This window comes from Drosophila arizonae, chromosome 4 (assembly GCF_054131065.1).
Source record: "Drosophila arizonae isolate 15081-1271.41 chromosome 4, UAZ_ARI_1.0, whole genome shotgun sequence".
Classification (NCBI taxonomy): domain Eukaryota; kingdom Metazoa; phylum Arthropoda; class Insecta; order Diptera; family Drosophilidae; genus Drosophila; species Drosophila arizonae.
The window spans coordinates 19,356,889-19,369,408 of record NC_142924.1 but is presented as its reverse complement, the minus strand read 5'-3'; the positions used below and the strand labels follow the sequence as shown (position 1 = coordinate 19,369,408).

The following is a 12,520-nucleotide window of genomic DNA, read 5'->3' as shown; positions in this document are numbered from 1 at the left end:
CATGTTGCATTTAAGAAAGATACAAGATATCTTATCATTTGTTGACGAGTAAAAGCACTAGCAATTAAATAATATATTTATACATATATACAAATATATATATGTTTGCGTGTGTGCGTGTAACATTAGTTAAATAATTAAGCTCAATAATGAAGAACAATGAGCACAACCCCTGCTAACCACGCCTGAAATCAGCGAATTAGTCGCTGTGACAATTCAATTAGGGTGGACCACGTGTGAACCCCCACGAGCTAATCGGGCACTAAGCGCATAAATATAAATGAAATTACATATCAATGAGCCATACAAATATTGGCCAATTACAAGCCATTAGAACTGTTTGTCGCAAATTGCTAATTAGCTGCAAGCAACAAATGTGTAATTAACTAGTTTTTATACATGAAGAAAAAAATAAAAATACAAATAGCAAAGCAGGGCAACTGTCATAAAATGCAAAGTGTTGGCCATAGAGGCGTGGGACGTTGATTCGACACCTGGAAATATTGGTAATTAAAATTGGCCAGCTCGAGTGTCTAGTCGCTGGTTCGCTCACTCGCCTCTGACGTTGTCTAATAATGTTGTAAAACACGTTGCTGTTAAATAAAAATGAAATATTCATACGCCCCGAAGGCAGCAGCAGGCGTTCAACTTTATTGACAGACGAAAACCGAAATGAATGGAGAAAAACAAAAAAAAATATATTGTAGTATGGTTTATATGGAAACTCTCGATGACAGGCCGCGCTAATGGAATCGGTAGCATTTCTCAATCTGTCCGACTGTCAATTAAATATGAAAATTATTTTTGACCAACCCACCAGACTAGGCTAGGCTTGCAATTTTTCTTTGACAATATCATGCGACAGGTTTCAAATTGAAGGCTGCTAAAATGGATCTAGTCACACACATCACACACACGCATACACTCTCTATCTGTCTCTCTCTTTATAGACAATTAACGTCTCAATTCATAATTGTCATCGTATTTTGGTCGCTCTTAATTAAAAAAAAAACTTCAATTATTTGATATGCCCACTAATGGAGTTTGAATCCCCCTGTCGCTGTCCAAAAAGCAAACGAGCTTTTGCTATATATCTTAATTGTTATTTGTATTTAATTATACGGCAAGTCAACAGTAAGAAAAAACTTTGCCTGTTTGTTTATAAATAGAAATCCATAAATGAGCAGGGAATGAGTTTTGTTTTTTCGTTGATTAAATAGGAAATTGTTGATGTATTGATGTATTGATTGCATAAAGCTTTCAAGTTTGACTCTTTTATCGTAAGCCATGGTAAACAAGTTGACCATATCTTATGTGTTTTAAGCTTGTTGTGGCACAAGTTGGCAGCGCCATAAAAATGAATTAGAGATAAGACTGCTTTAAATTATCATGATTTACAATCAATAATGATTTGAGATACGTGTTTTTCGAGGAAGATAAATAAACATAAAATAGGTAATAAGTAAATAAACATAAATATCAAATTTTAAAGCTATATATTAATAAAGCTAATGATAAATATGTTGTCATACGGCATATGTAGAAGTATGCGTAGGTATGAATATAGTTGGAAGTAGAGCAAAACTATCGATAGTAACTCATGCGATAGTTTTGATACTATCTAAGGGGCCAATGATCAATTTAACAGCTTTTTGTGGAAAACTTTTCAAATTAAATAAATAATGTAAAACAAAATAGAAGCTTAATTATCTATTAATTAAAATGAATAAATATAATAAATTAAAATTAAATTTATTAATTCATGAAATCAATTAATTTCTGCTATAATACTAAATCCAATTCAATTTGGAGTTAAGTAATTTATGTTCCTTAAAGTCGCTGCTTCCCTTGCTTTGTTTTTATTTCCAAATTTCGAATCTGTAATCAATTTAAGCAAGCAGACAAATACCATAAAAAATCTATAAAATAGTACTTTCCACTACACTAGCGCATCCATTAAATGAGACGGTAAAGTCATATGAAACAAAATCCATCGACCTATCGTAACGTAACTAACGATGGCGCCATCGATGGTTTTAACAACTGTTGAAAGTCATTTGATTGCTATTTCTTAGCTAGTTTTATGTCTCTTCTAAAACATTATTATTATTAATCGGTTTATTCCAATTTTGGTATCTAATAAAAACTTTTTTCTTTTCTTTTCAGGTATGTTTTATATTGCTATTATAATCAATACACACGACTGAGCGGATTCCCCTATAACACTAAAAGGTTTAAATACTTAGGAAATACGTAATTTCTACACATATTTCCATACTTTAATAATCATATCCATATATTACCCAATACTCAGTACTTGATAATAATCTAATAATCATATATCTTAGCTAGTAGTTTGAACTTAAGCTGAGCAATATCTGCACATTCTAATAATCATATATCCCGGCTAGTAATCCGCACTTAAGTTTCACATAATACTTTAATCTAATAATCATATCTCTAACTATGCACATACACGAAATGTTGTCTGTAGTCAATGCCATCATTAGCCTAATAATGCCGCCGCATTGCAATCAAATTCGAGACCAATTTCAAGAATTCAGAACTCACATTATGACATTTGACCAGCTGGGGGAGTGCACATAAAACAATTTAATAAACCCATGAAAAATCTAAAAATGCGATAAGTGTGCCCACAACAAAAACTCAAACTCAAACTCTGGCCTCACTCACACACACACACCCACACACACACGCACACATATGTGGTAATAAAAATTCCTTAAATAAACATACGAGGCGAGTGAGCTAGTGAAAGGGGCATGAGGAGAGAGCTCAGTGTAATGGGACAAAGCCATATCAAGTACGCGTGCTCGCAACTATCTGGCCAATGTAATCAGCCAAGAAGCTGAGACCCCAACAAAGATTTCAGACTAGCAGTGAGAGAGGGAGAGCGAGAAAGGGAGTGGGAGGAAGAAAGAGAGAGAGAGAGAGAGAGACACACAAAAGCAAGCGCTGCCGCGTAATGTCGCTTGTTAGTACTAATGATGGGTAACTTCTCGACATGCTCGCTTCTTGTGCCCCAATACGCTAGCAGATGCTTAGTTTTAATAAATAAACATATGCTCGCATATGCACGATATGCAGATACTCTATAAGTTGTGCTTATAGACTATGCTGTGTCTAAACTGGAAATAAGAAATGGAAAATGAAAGAAAAGTTATGTTAGTAAAAAATTCTGACTAAGTCTGAATGTTTAGTATCTAAAAATTTCAATATTTCCATAGAGAGATCACAATGAATGAAATTCAAGATGAAGTATATATTTCTTATCTATGTATCAGTTTTATATATACTATATACATATTGTTTACTTTCTAGAATTATCTATGTATATATAATTAATATTTTTATCGTTTTCTATATATCGAACCTTTTTCTATATATGTGGAAATCTTTTGATATACATTAATCGCTTTTTCGAGCTGTCTAGCCAATTATCAACTGCATTTCGCATCTCAGCAATAGTTTTTATCTCTATATATTTCTCGATCATATATCCATGATCTAGACTCTTGCAATACCTACTATACCCCATATAAAAAGCGAAATTTCATAAGTAACTCTTAAACCATCTTAGAGTGGAAATACATGCTTGAAAGTTAGTTGAGTCCATAAAACTAAGCTCTTAAGTTGACTTAAGTCATTGCAGCTCATTTGTGTGCGCAAATAAAATCTTTTCAAGCTGGCTTTGCAAGCTTCATTACATAGTGATTAGGCCCAATTGGAGTGTAGTGCATGCAAACGCAAAATAAATTTGTACAGCTGCGATAGAAGCGGCGCGATATGCCGCCAAAATGTGCCCAGGCACAACGATAGCGATGAGGCGATGAGGATGGCGATGCGGATCGGGATGGAGATGGCGTTGTCCATTCCGCATGTATGTCATAAATTGTCTTGGCCAACAGCAACAGCAACAACAACAAGTTTTGGTAACTATGATGGGGCCTGCATTGGAGCAGTCTAACTGGGGGCACGTTCAGGTCTCAGGCCAACAGCCAGGCTGTATCCAGGTCCACATCCACGTTCCGGTCCCGGTCCAAGTCCAGGCTCAGGCAGTTGCGTCTAAGCACTAAAAATTAATAGCCAGCATAATAAGCGGCATTTTATGACAAGCGTGCACCTTAACGCAGCAGTTAGCCACGCCTCACAGCCAGCTAGCCCCTGGCCCACCCCGTCTCTCTCGTACCACCCACCAATGATTTCTCATGGCGTCGCACGGCAACAGTCGTTGGGTTCAGGTGAGGGATCAGCTTTTTTTCTGCCAGTGCTCACTTGAAAATTACGCAAATTGAAAGTTACATCGTTTGGGCTGGTGACGCGGATCACCGAAATGGGCATTAGGCAGCAGGAGGTGACCAGTGGTACCCACTGTACGTAGTACGTACCCCCAGTCTAGTCAGCCATACAAAGTTATGAGCTTCATATTGGCGCTACAAGATTCCGCTTTATGATAATTACACGCCGTCCCCAGCGTCATTTTATTTATATGTGTGAGAGCCAGACAGACAGAGAGGCAGAAGCTGTGGAAAATTGAAAAACTTTTGCTCTGTGTGTGCGCGCATGGAAAATATATGGCCGATTATGTAAGAGCTTATGCTAGTATATCGTTATTGAGGCGGCTTGTCCGGCTTATATACAAAAAAAAACGAGCTAATGACTCTTGGAGTTTAATTGAAATGACAATTGCCATGCAAGTGCACATTAATGAAGCTAAATGAAATTATTATAAATGGTATATTTAGCCAACAAAGGTAATCCAATGGCATTATATCAGAGAGTTTTGCGACTAGCGGAGCTAAGCTGAACTCATTTGAACCGGGAAATATTATGCATGTCGGTATAAAACAGAGAACAGTTCCTAACTGTAAACATAACCTTAAAAAGTTATTTGTTAGTAAACCTGAAGAAAGCTGTGAGAAAAACTCTCGGCTCTAAGCTTCAAAGAGTTTCATCGAGCCATAAAACGCATTTGGTCTGAGTACAAACCATATTCCTTTACTATGATATACCAATAAGAACTCAGGGCTGTCTCTTGATGCAGCGTGACAGAGAAGTAGAGAGAGAGAGAGAGAGAGAGAGAGAGAGAAAGATCTAAGTTACTTCATATTCATTAAGATTTTACAGCTGCCTACGTTGTACTAAAAGAAAAATATGCAAACCATAACCGTAAACTAACTTTTATGATACACTATAACCCCAAACGGGAAAGATAGTTAAAAAAAAATATTCGATTTGAAGCCCAAAAATAGTGCATTCATAAAACAGATGAAGTGATAACTTCATATGGTAATATCATGTATTATGGTTAGGCAAATGGCCAATAACAAATCGATGCTCAACTTGTTTTGGTAGCCCGACTCGAAGCGAACCATCAACTTGTTGTTTATGATGGTAATTAGTTGGAAACAATGGATCCAACAAATGATGCTTGATGCTAAAGAGAAATATAAAAGAGCTGACATAAATCATGCACTCGATATCAAGATGGATCGTTCGATGGATCGATGAATGGCTCAGCCAAATGTGGAGACACTTGTCATCCCATGTCTGAGCTGAGCATCCATAAAAGAAAAGACGAAAAGATTTCATATGCAAATTAGGTACAAAACGATAAAGGAAAAGAAAAACAAAACAAGACGGTTCCATTTGCTGCTTCTATTTGCTCATCCAGCCCTATGCAAATGGAATGCATTTGCAGTGGCCTGCATTTTTATTAGTTGTCAAAATACGACAAAATTTATGGCAGCTTGGCAATATTTTTAACGCCACAAAATAAAATAAAATACAATAAAACCAAATAATAATAAATGTGAACAAATTCAAAGAAAAATTCAGACTGCCATAAATCATGCAATGCCGACTCCAACTACAATTCCGACTCCGATTCTGCAACGGACCAAAAGACAAAGCGAAAAACAAGAACAAGAAACATGAAAAAACAGCATAAACGCAAATGCGGCGCATAAAAGTCATAAAAATGAAATTAGCCAAACAGCAGACGGTCGAGAGGCAACTGGAATCGGGTTCCAAATCTGTTGACGTTGGACGAGGGGGAGAGTAAATTCGCAAATCCAGAGCAGAACTTGCGCAGTTTCTTAATGGAGGGCGACATTAAATTTAATATATTAAAAAGTTTAAGCACTTAACACTAAACAGTTTTAGCTAATTTTATAAATTTAAATATATGGGCTTAAGCAGAAACTGGATTTAATTTATTTTTTGTTGGTGTATTTAATAACCAAAAATTCTAGCTGGCTTTTAGATAAGATTTACCAAGAAAAGATGGGTAATAAACTTTGCATTTAAATTATTTTTGCACCTTAAATCTGCTTCTAAGGAACATAAATAATGAGGATACAGTGCAACACAAAAGTAGGTGTATCTGTATATAAATATTGGCCTTCAATAAAAATAATTCACAGAATACAATATAAATTTACATTTGACGAATCACTAAAAAATAAAAATTAAATTAAATTTGAAGTTAAATAAAATTTAATTGATATGATTTAATGAAACTAAATATCTCATAATAATAGAACATGAATGAAATAATAAGTAATATATATATATATATTTTTTTTTAATTTAATTCAAATTAAATAATATTAAATATCAACCAATATACGATATTTTCTTGATTTTTTAAAATATAAATAAATATTTAAAAATCAAATGTGACAATTGTAAAATGTAATGTTAAATTAATTTAAATTTATTAAATTTATGGGACCTAAAATAATATTTTTTTATACCCTGAACCCATTTTCAATGGGAAATCAGGGTATAATGGTTTTGTTGAAATGTATGTAACAGGCAGAAGGAGGCGTGGCAGACCCCACAAAGTATATATATTCTTGATCAGGGCGACGAGCTGAGTTGATTTGGCCCTGTCCGTCTGTCTGTCCGTCTGTCCGTCTGTCCGTCTGTCCGTCTGTCCGTCCGTCCGTCTGTCCGTCTGTCCGTCTGTCCGTATGTATGAACGCGTCGATTTCAGAAGATATAAGAGCTAGAGACTTCAAATTTTTTTTAAAATGTCCGTAATTACAGCGCGCATATCAAGTTTATCATTAAAAATCGATAACTCATCCCGATCTTTTTTTATCGATAAAAAACCTTATCGAAACCCAGTTATAAAATTATATCTTCTACACCTTTATTGCTAGAGTCTCCAAATTTTTAATGTATGCTTATATGCAATTAATACAATTTCGGTTTTTGTTAAAATTTACCCCCCACCTCTAAATTCACCCCCTCACCCTCACTTTTGTAAAAAGCGTATTTCAAATACTAGAGACTTGTGCTTTGGCAATTACATGTATATTCATGTTATAATCATAATCTGAAAGTTTCATGAAGATCGTACGTCCATAAAAAAAGTTATTAAACAATTAAGTTCTCATAGTAAGCGCACACTGCAGCCCATGCGTGTTTATGCGTGGGTGCTTGTGTGTGTATGTGTTTGTGTATGTGTGTGTGTATGTGTGTCTGTATGCGTGTGTGTGTATGTGTGCCTGTGTGTGCGTTTGTGTGTGTATGCATGTGTGAGTGTATGTGTGTCGCAGTTCGCAGTTCGTGTCGTGTTTCTTATGTAAGCTGAAAGACGCGAAAAATTATTGAAATATCTATTGCTCCAAGGGTTCAGGGGATCTTGTAGTCGAGCAGTCTCGACTAGAGCTTTCTTACTTGTTATTTTATTTATTTATTTTTTTTTTTAATATGTATATTTCTTTGATACCAAATTAATTTAAATTTATTAAATTGAAGCAGTTCTAATTTCATTGAATTTTTTACTATTCTTCATTGGCAATATTTCTGTGCACAAGTATATAACTTTCTTCACGCCTATCAATTACTCCTCAAATATTATTTATATCTCTCTTAAAACTCCTAAACTTTCCGTTTTTAGATTTCTTAGAATCACATGCTTTCAAGTTTTTTTTAACTTACCATTAAGCGACCCGAATGCTTTGTTAAGTTAACCTTGCCCTTAGCTCGGAAACAAGTTTTTCATTTCTATAGCTCCACACTTAAACATTAAGTCATTTCTTCATAAACGTATTTATACGTAAGATATGCCAAAACTTTGCCAACAACTTCACACACAAGAAACTTCAAAAGAGTTTTTGGCCAACCCCAACCCCAAAAACTTTATCCCCGAGGTAGTCCAAGATATATCTATATATACATATATACAGATATGCCTGTCTGCTTGTATGTATGCATAATTAAGACTTCTTGGGAGCAGCTGAATTAGTGGAAATGAACTAATGAACAAAAGTTGCACGGACCAAAACTTCAAAGCTCACAGAGCTCTGTGTGCGTGTGTGTATGTGTGTGTTTGTAGATACATCTGTCATTCATCTTCATTTGCGTAGAGGCGATCGTTACGAGTGAGTCTATTCCTATGGGTGTCTGCCATTTGGTTTCGGTGCGTTTCCTCATTGCCTCAAGTGGTGGGGCATCAAAGACAAATTCTAAGAAAATTCATCTTGGCGGCAGATGATCAAAAGGGCAGACCCTGGCAAAGAGCAACAATTTCTGCTCTCATTTGAAATATGGCATACAAAAAGAGAAAAACTCTTTTGCATGGATCAGAATCTCGAAATTTGACTCATCAACGCATGTCGCGAGAGTACAGTGAGAACTGTGCTAGAGCGAAAAGTTGTGATAAACGGGAATAATCAAGATATCTCTAGATCTATTTAGACTAATTTACATAGAGCTACACACAGGCAATTCGACCCTAAATGCTTAATTATCTAACTATCTGTAAATGTTGTGTGAACTTGTTGTTTTCTCTTTGTTGTTGTTGTTTTTTGTAATCATACGATCTACATAACGAACTGTAGTCGCCTTAGCCATTCCCCACTCTGTCAATGCCTCACTGTTTCAATTGACTGACTGATGAACTGTTGTGTAGTTGTGGGTAGTTCGTCTGGCTACGCTCTGTTGGCGTTTGCTTTGATCTTTTTAATAGGAAGCGCTGGCGTTGTTCAGCTCAAAATTTATGAGCTCTGAAAAGTGCAAGTGATTTAAGCCAAAAGTTTGCCAAGCATTCCACACACAAGCAAACAAACACACATACACACACATAGTCGAACAAAGGCTGCCTTTTGTGTGAGTGCGCTACACACGTAATCGAAAAACATTAGCACACAACAAGCCAATTAATTGAAAACAAATTGACCATTAACTAGCCAAAAACAAAAAACGATCGTCTGAGATTTACACGAGAGATCATCAACACCCGAAAAATAATACATATATACGTGTATATATAAATTTAAAAACAAAGCGTAAAACGTAAACAGCAGCTCGGGGCGCGATCGATGAAACGATCAATGGAACGAGCCTTAACGAAACTCAGTTTCAGTCGCCAGCGATCGATCGATCGTTTTAAATTAAAAGTAAACTGACTGCTAACTAGAGCGCAAACGGGCAGAGCGACAGAAAGAGAGAGAGAGAGAGAGAGAGAGAGAGCGGGATAGCTAGTGAGAGGGAGAGATATGAGTACTACGGTACCAGATAGCTTATTCAACATCAAACAAAGCGAGCCGCTCAATGACTTGATTAATGTGCGCCACATTAATCAGAGAGTTGCGAGGCTGGAGGCTATAGAGGCAGGGAGAGGCGCATAAAATAAACACAACTAACTTTAGCGGCGATCAGTAAATGTTTGAAGTTGCTCGAATCTCTCTTTACATACATTGTGAGAGAGAGAGAGAGGGAGAGGGAGACTGTGGAAGAGACTGTGAACACCCACACACACACAGCTCGAATTTAGTTTTAGGCGCTGCGCTTGTCAAAATAAATGAGCCAACATAAATCGAGCATTGGCTAGATCGAAATACATATAAATATATATATATACTCTAAAGTTGGCTCTGATCTGCAGCAGCGGCAACAAAGTGACGACTGATCGAATCAGCGTGGCCAAGCAAGGGGCCAACTGCAATGGCCGCAAATAAATAAGAAACGGAGTTTGCTTAGTTTAAAGATCACGATCTTTCGCGGCCATGAAGCGTTTGCCAAAATGAGCAACAAACAACAAACAAAACAACAATAGCAGCAACAGCAACAACAAGAAGAAATCACGTTTGTGATCTTGACTTTCGACACCAAATCGCTGGAGCCAAAACGCTACAAAACCGAAACAGTAAAAGAGCCAAAGAAAAGTTATTTAAATAGCCGGCTTCAAGAACTGAAATGTTCGAGGGAAACATTTGTTTGCACAGCTCGCACAGCTCAGAGGCGGCATGTGCAAGAATGAAAAATAAATTTGTGTAGCGAAATAATTATATGAATAGAAAGTTAATCAATGAAATAATAATAAAAGGTATTGGTACAACAAAATAATAATGAGAGAAAATTGAAGTTATACAAATAATAAAAATATAATAAATATTTCTAGTATATTTATATAGATTAAATATTCATATATATTTTATATTTATGTTTATATTTATTTATTTATATATAATGTGTGATACAAAATATAATACGAACATAATCAAGTTACAAGTGATGTAAATATTATATTTAATTTAAATTTAAATATAAATATATATCAAAATATTTATTTAAATATTTAATGAGCTTATGAAAATGTATTTTTAGCTAAGAAATGATGCTTTATGCATTTAAGTATGTTTTAAGCTAACATTTATGCATTTACTTAATGTAATATTTTATTTGTAATAATTATTTTATTTATTTAATTTGATTGTATTTATTTCATTTATTTATTTATCTTATTTAATTTATATTATTTTATTTATGTTTATTTATTAACATACATTGTTTGTTGTATTTATTATTGTTGTACTTATTATTTTAATATTTTTTCTTTATATAAACAGGTTTATATTAATTAATTTAAATATTTTTATATTATTAATGTTTATCTCTACATAGTTATTCAAATATGCATAATGAATACACTCTAAGTAATCTCTAATAGAATACATGTATTTTGCATAACATTTATATATAATAGTATGCATATGCATTAGTATGCATATTTGTATCACATATAATCTTTATAATCAGCTTTACCAACTCTGAAATGGGAAATTGTGCATTGATATGTTATTATCAAATATTGAATAACAGTTCATGAGAATTCCATTCGCGGTCGATAAGTGGTCTAAATGCTAACTGAATAAAGTGAAATCAAATCAAGCAACTGACTTAGACAACTGAACAAAGCATTTGCAATTCTTGGCAATTGTATATGAATGTGAGTTGTATATTGTATATGTATATAATTGCATAGAATCCTGCCTCAGCTGTCTAAGTTGATTACTTCACATGTTTGCCTGGAAAGCGAAACCTTCGTTCCCTTGTTGTTGTTTAAGTTAACAATTTAATTGAACGAAATCTGACTTAAACATAGTCTGCTTAGCCACTTTTATGTATAAAATATGATTTAAGAATGCTTTAAAAAGAATTATGAGCACCAATTCTATTTCATATAATGCCAAAGCTTAACTTAGCAGAGCTTAAATATGAAACGCATTCATATTTGAAGTTGATTTTAAATTCAACTATCAGACAAAAGGCTCATTAAATCCTTCTGCCAAGTGCACAAAGTAAGGTCTAAAGCAGAATTCATTAAGCATTCATTAAAGACTTTAGCTATTGTGAATAGTAGTCCAAAAACTCCAACTGAAGAACCCTCTCTCACACAACGCCTCTGTGGTGCTTTAGGCCTAGACAAGTTCTACTTGTTTGCCTCTTTTTTGTTGTCAGCTATTTGTGTTGTTCTTGTTCTTACCAACTCTCTGTGTTAGTGTGTGCGGTTGTGTGTGTGTGTCTTGCTCTTTGTTTGCTGTGCCTTGGCTACACATGCAAAGTGTTGTTTTTGTTGTACTCCCGTGTTGTTGTTGCTCCGATTTGAGTTACATGACAATGTGGAGCTATTGGGGCCTTTGCCTGCACAATGCCAATGAGTTCATCGGGCTTAAAAGATTTTTGTTTATTTTTTCGAATTTTTTTTTTTTGGTTCCCTCGTTTAGCTTAAAATTTCTGATTGGAGTTTTGTGCCCTGGTTTTCTGTTCATTTGGCAGTTGGTCTCCACAGCATTTCTCTCTCTATCTCCCAGTCTTCTTGTTGGCTTGTGGCTTGGTTTCTTTTGAGCACAGAGCAAACGGAAAAATCTGTCGCTTCCGGCTTGACAACTCACTAATTCTTCAATTGTTGCGCAACTTTCAAATTCAATTTCTCCTGGCCGCTGGCAGTGGTATCTCCCACAGTTTACCTGTGCGGGTAATAAATAATGTGAGTTGTGCTTTGCCAAAGGTCTCTCTTCACTCTGACATTAATTTCGAATTCAGTGCAGTTGAGCTCTTGCTCCTCTGCCCCCGCGCCCACCTGTTGGGCACTCACATAATTAAGGCATCCATTGTGAATTCCTTTGGGGAAGCTGCATCAATTTAGTCGAACCTCGCTGCTCTTCCTCTTCCTGGCTACTGGCCTGCCATACATCATTTT

At 35.3% G+C, this 12,520-nt stretch overlaps 1 protein-coding gene across 1 annotated transcript in view; it reads left to right on the top strand.

Moving 5' to 3' along the window:
• fz (frizzled class receptor) overlaps nt 1-12,520 on the top strand; it is a 123,287-nt gene that overhangs the window by 70,167 nt on the left and 40,600 nt on the right. The gene's annotated exons all lie outside the window — the stretch shown is intronic.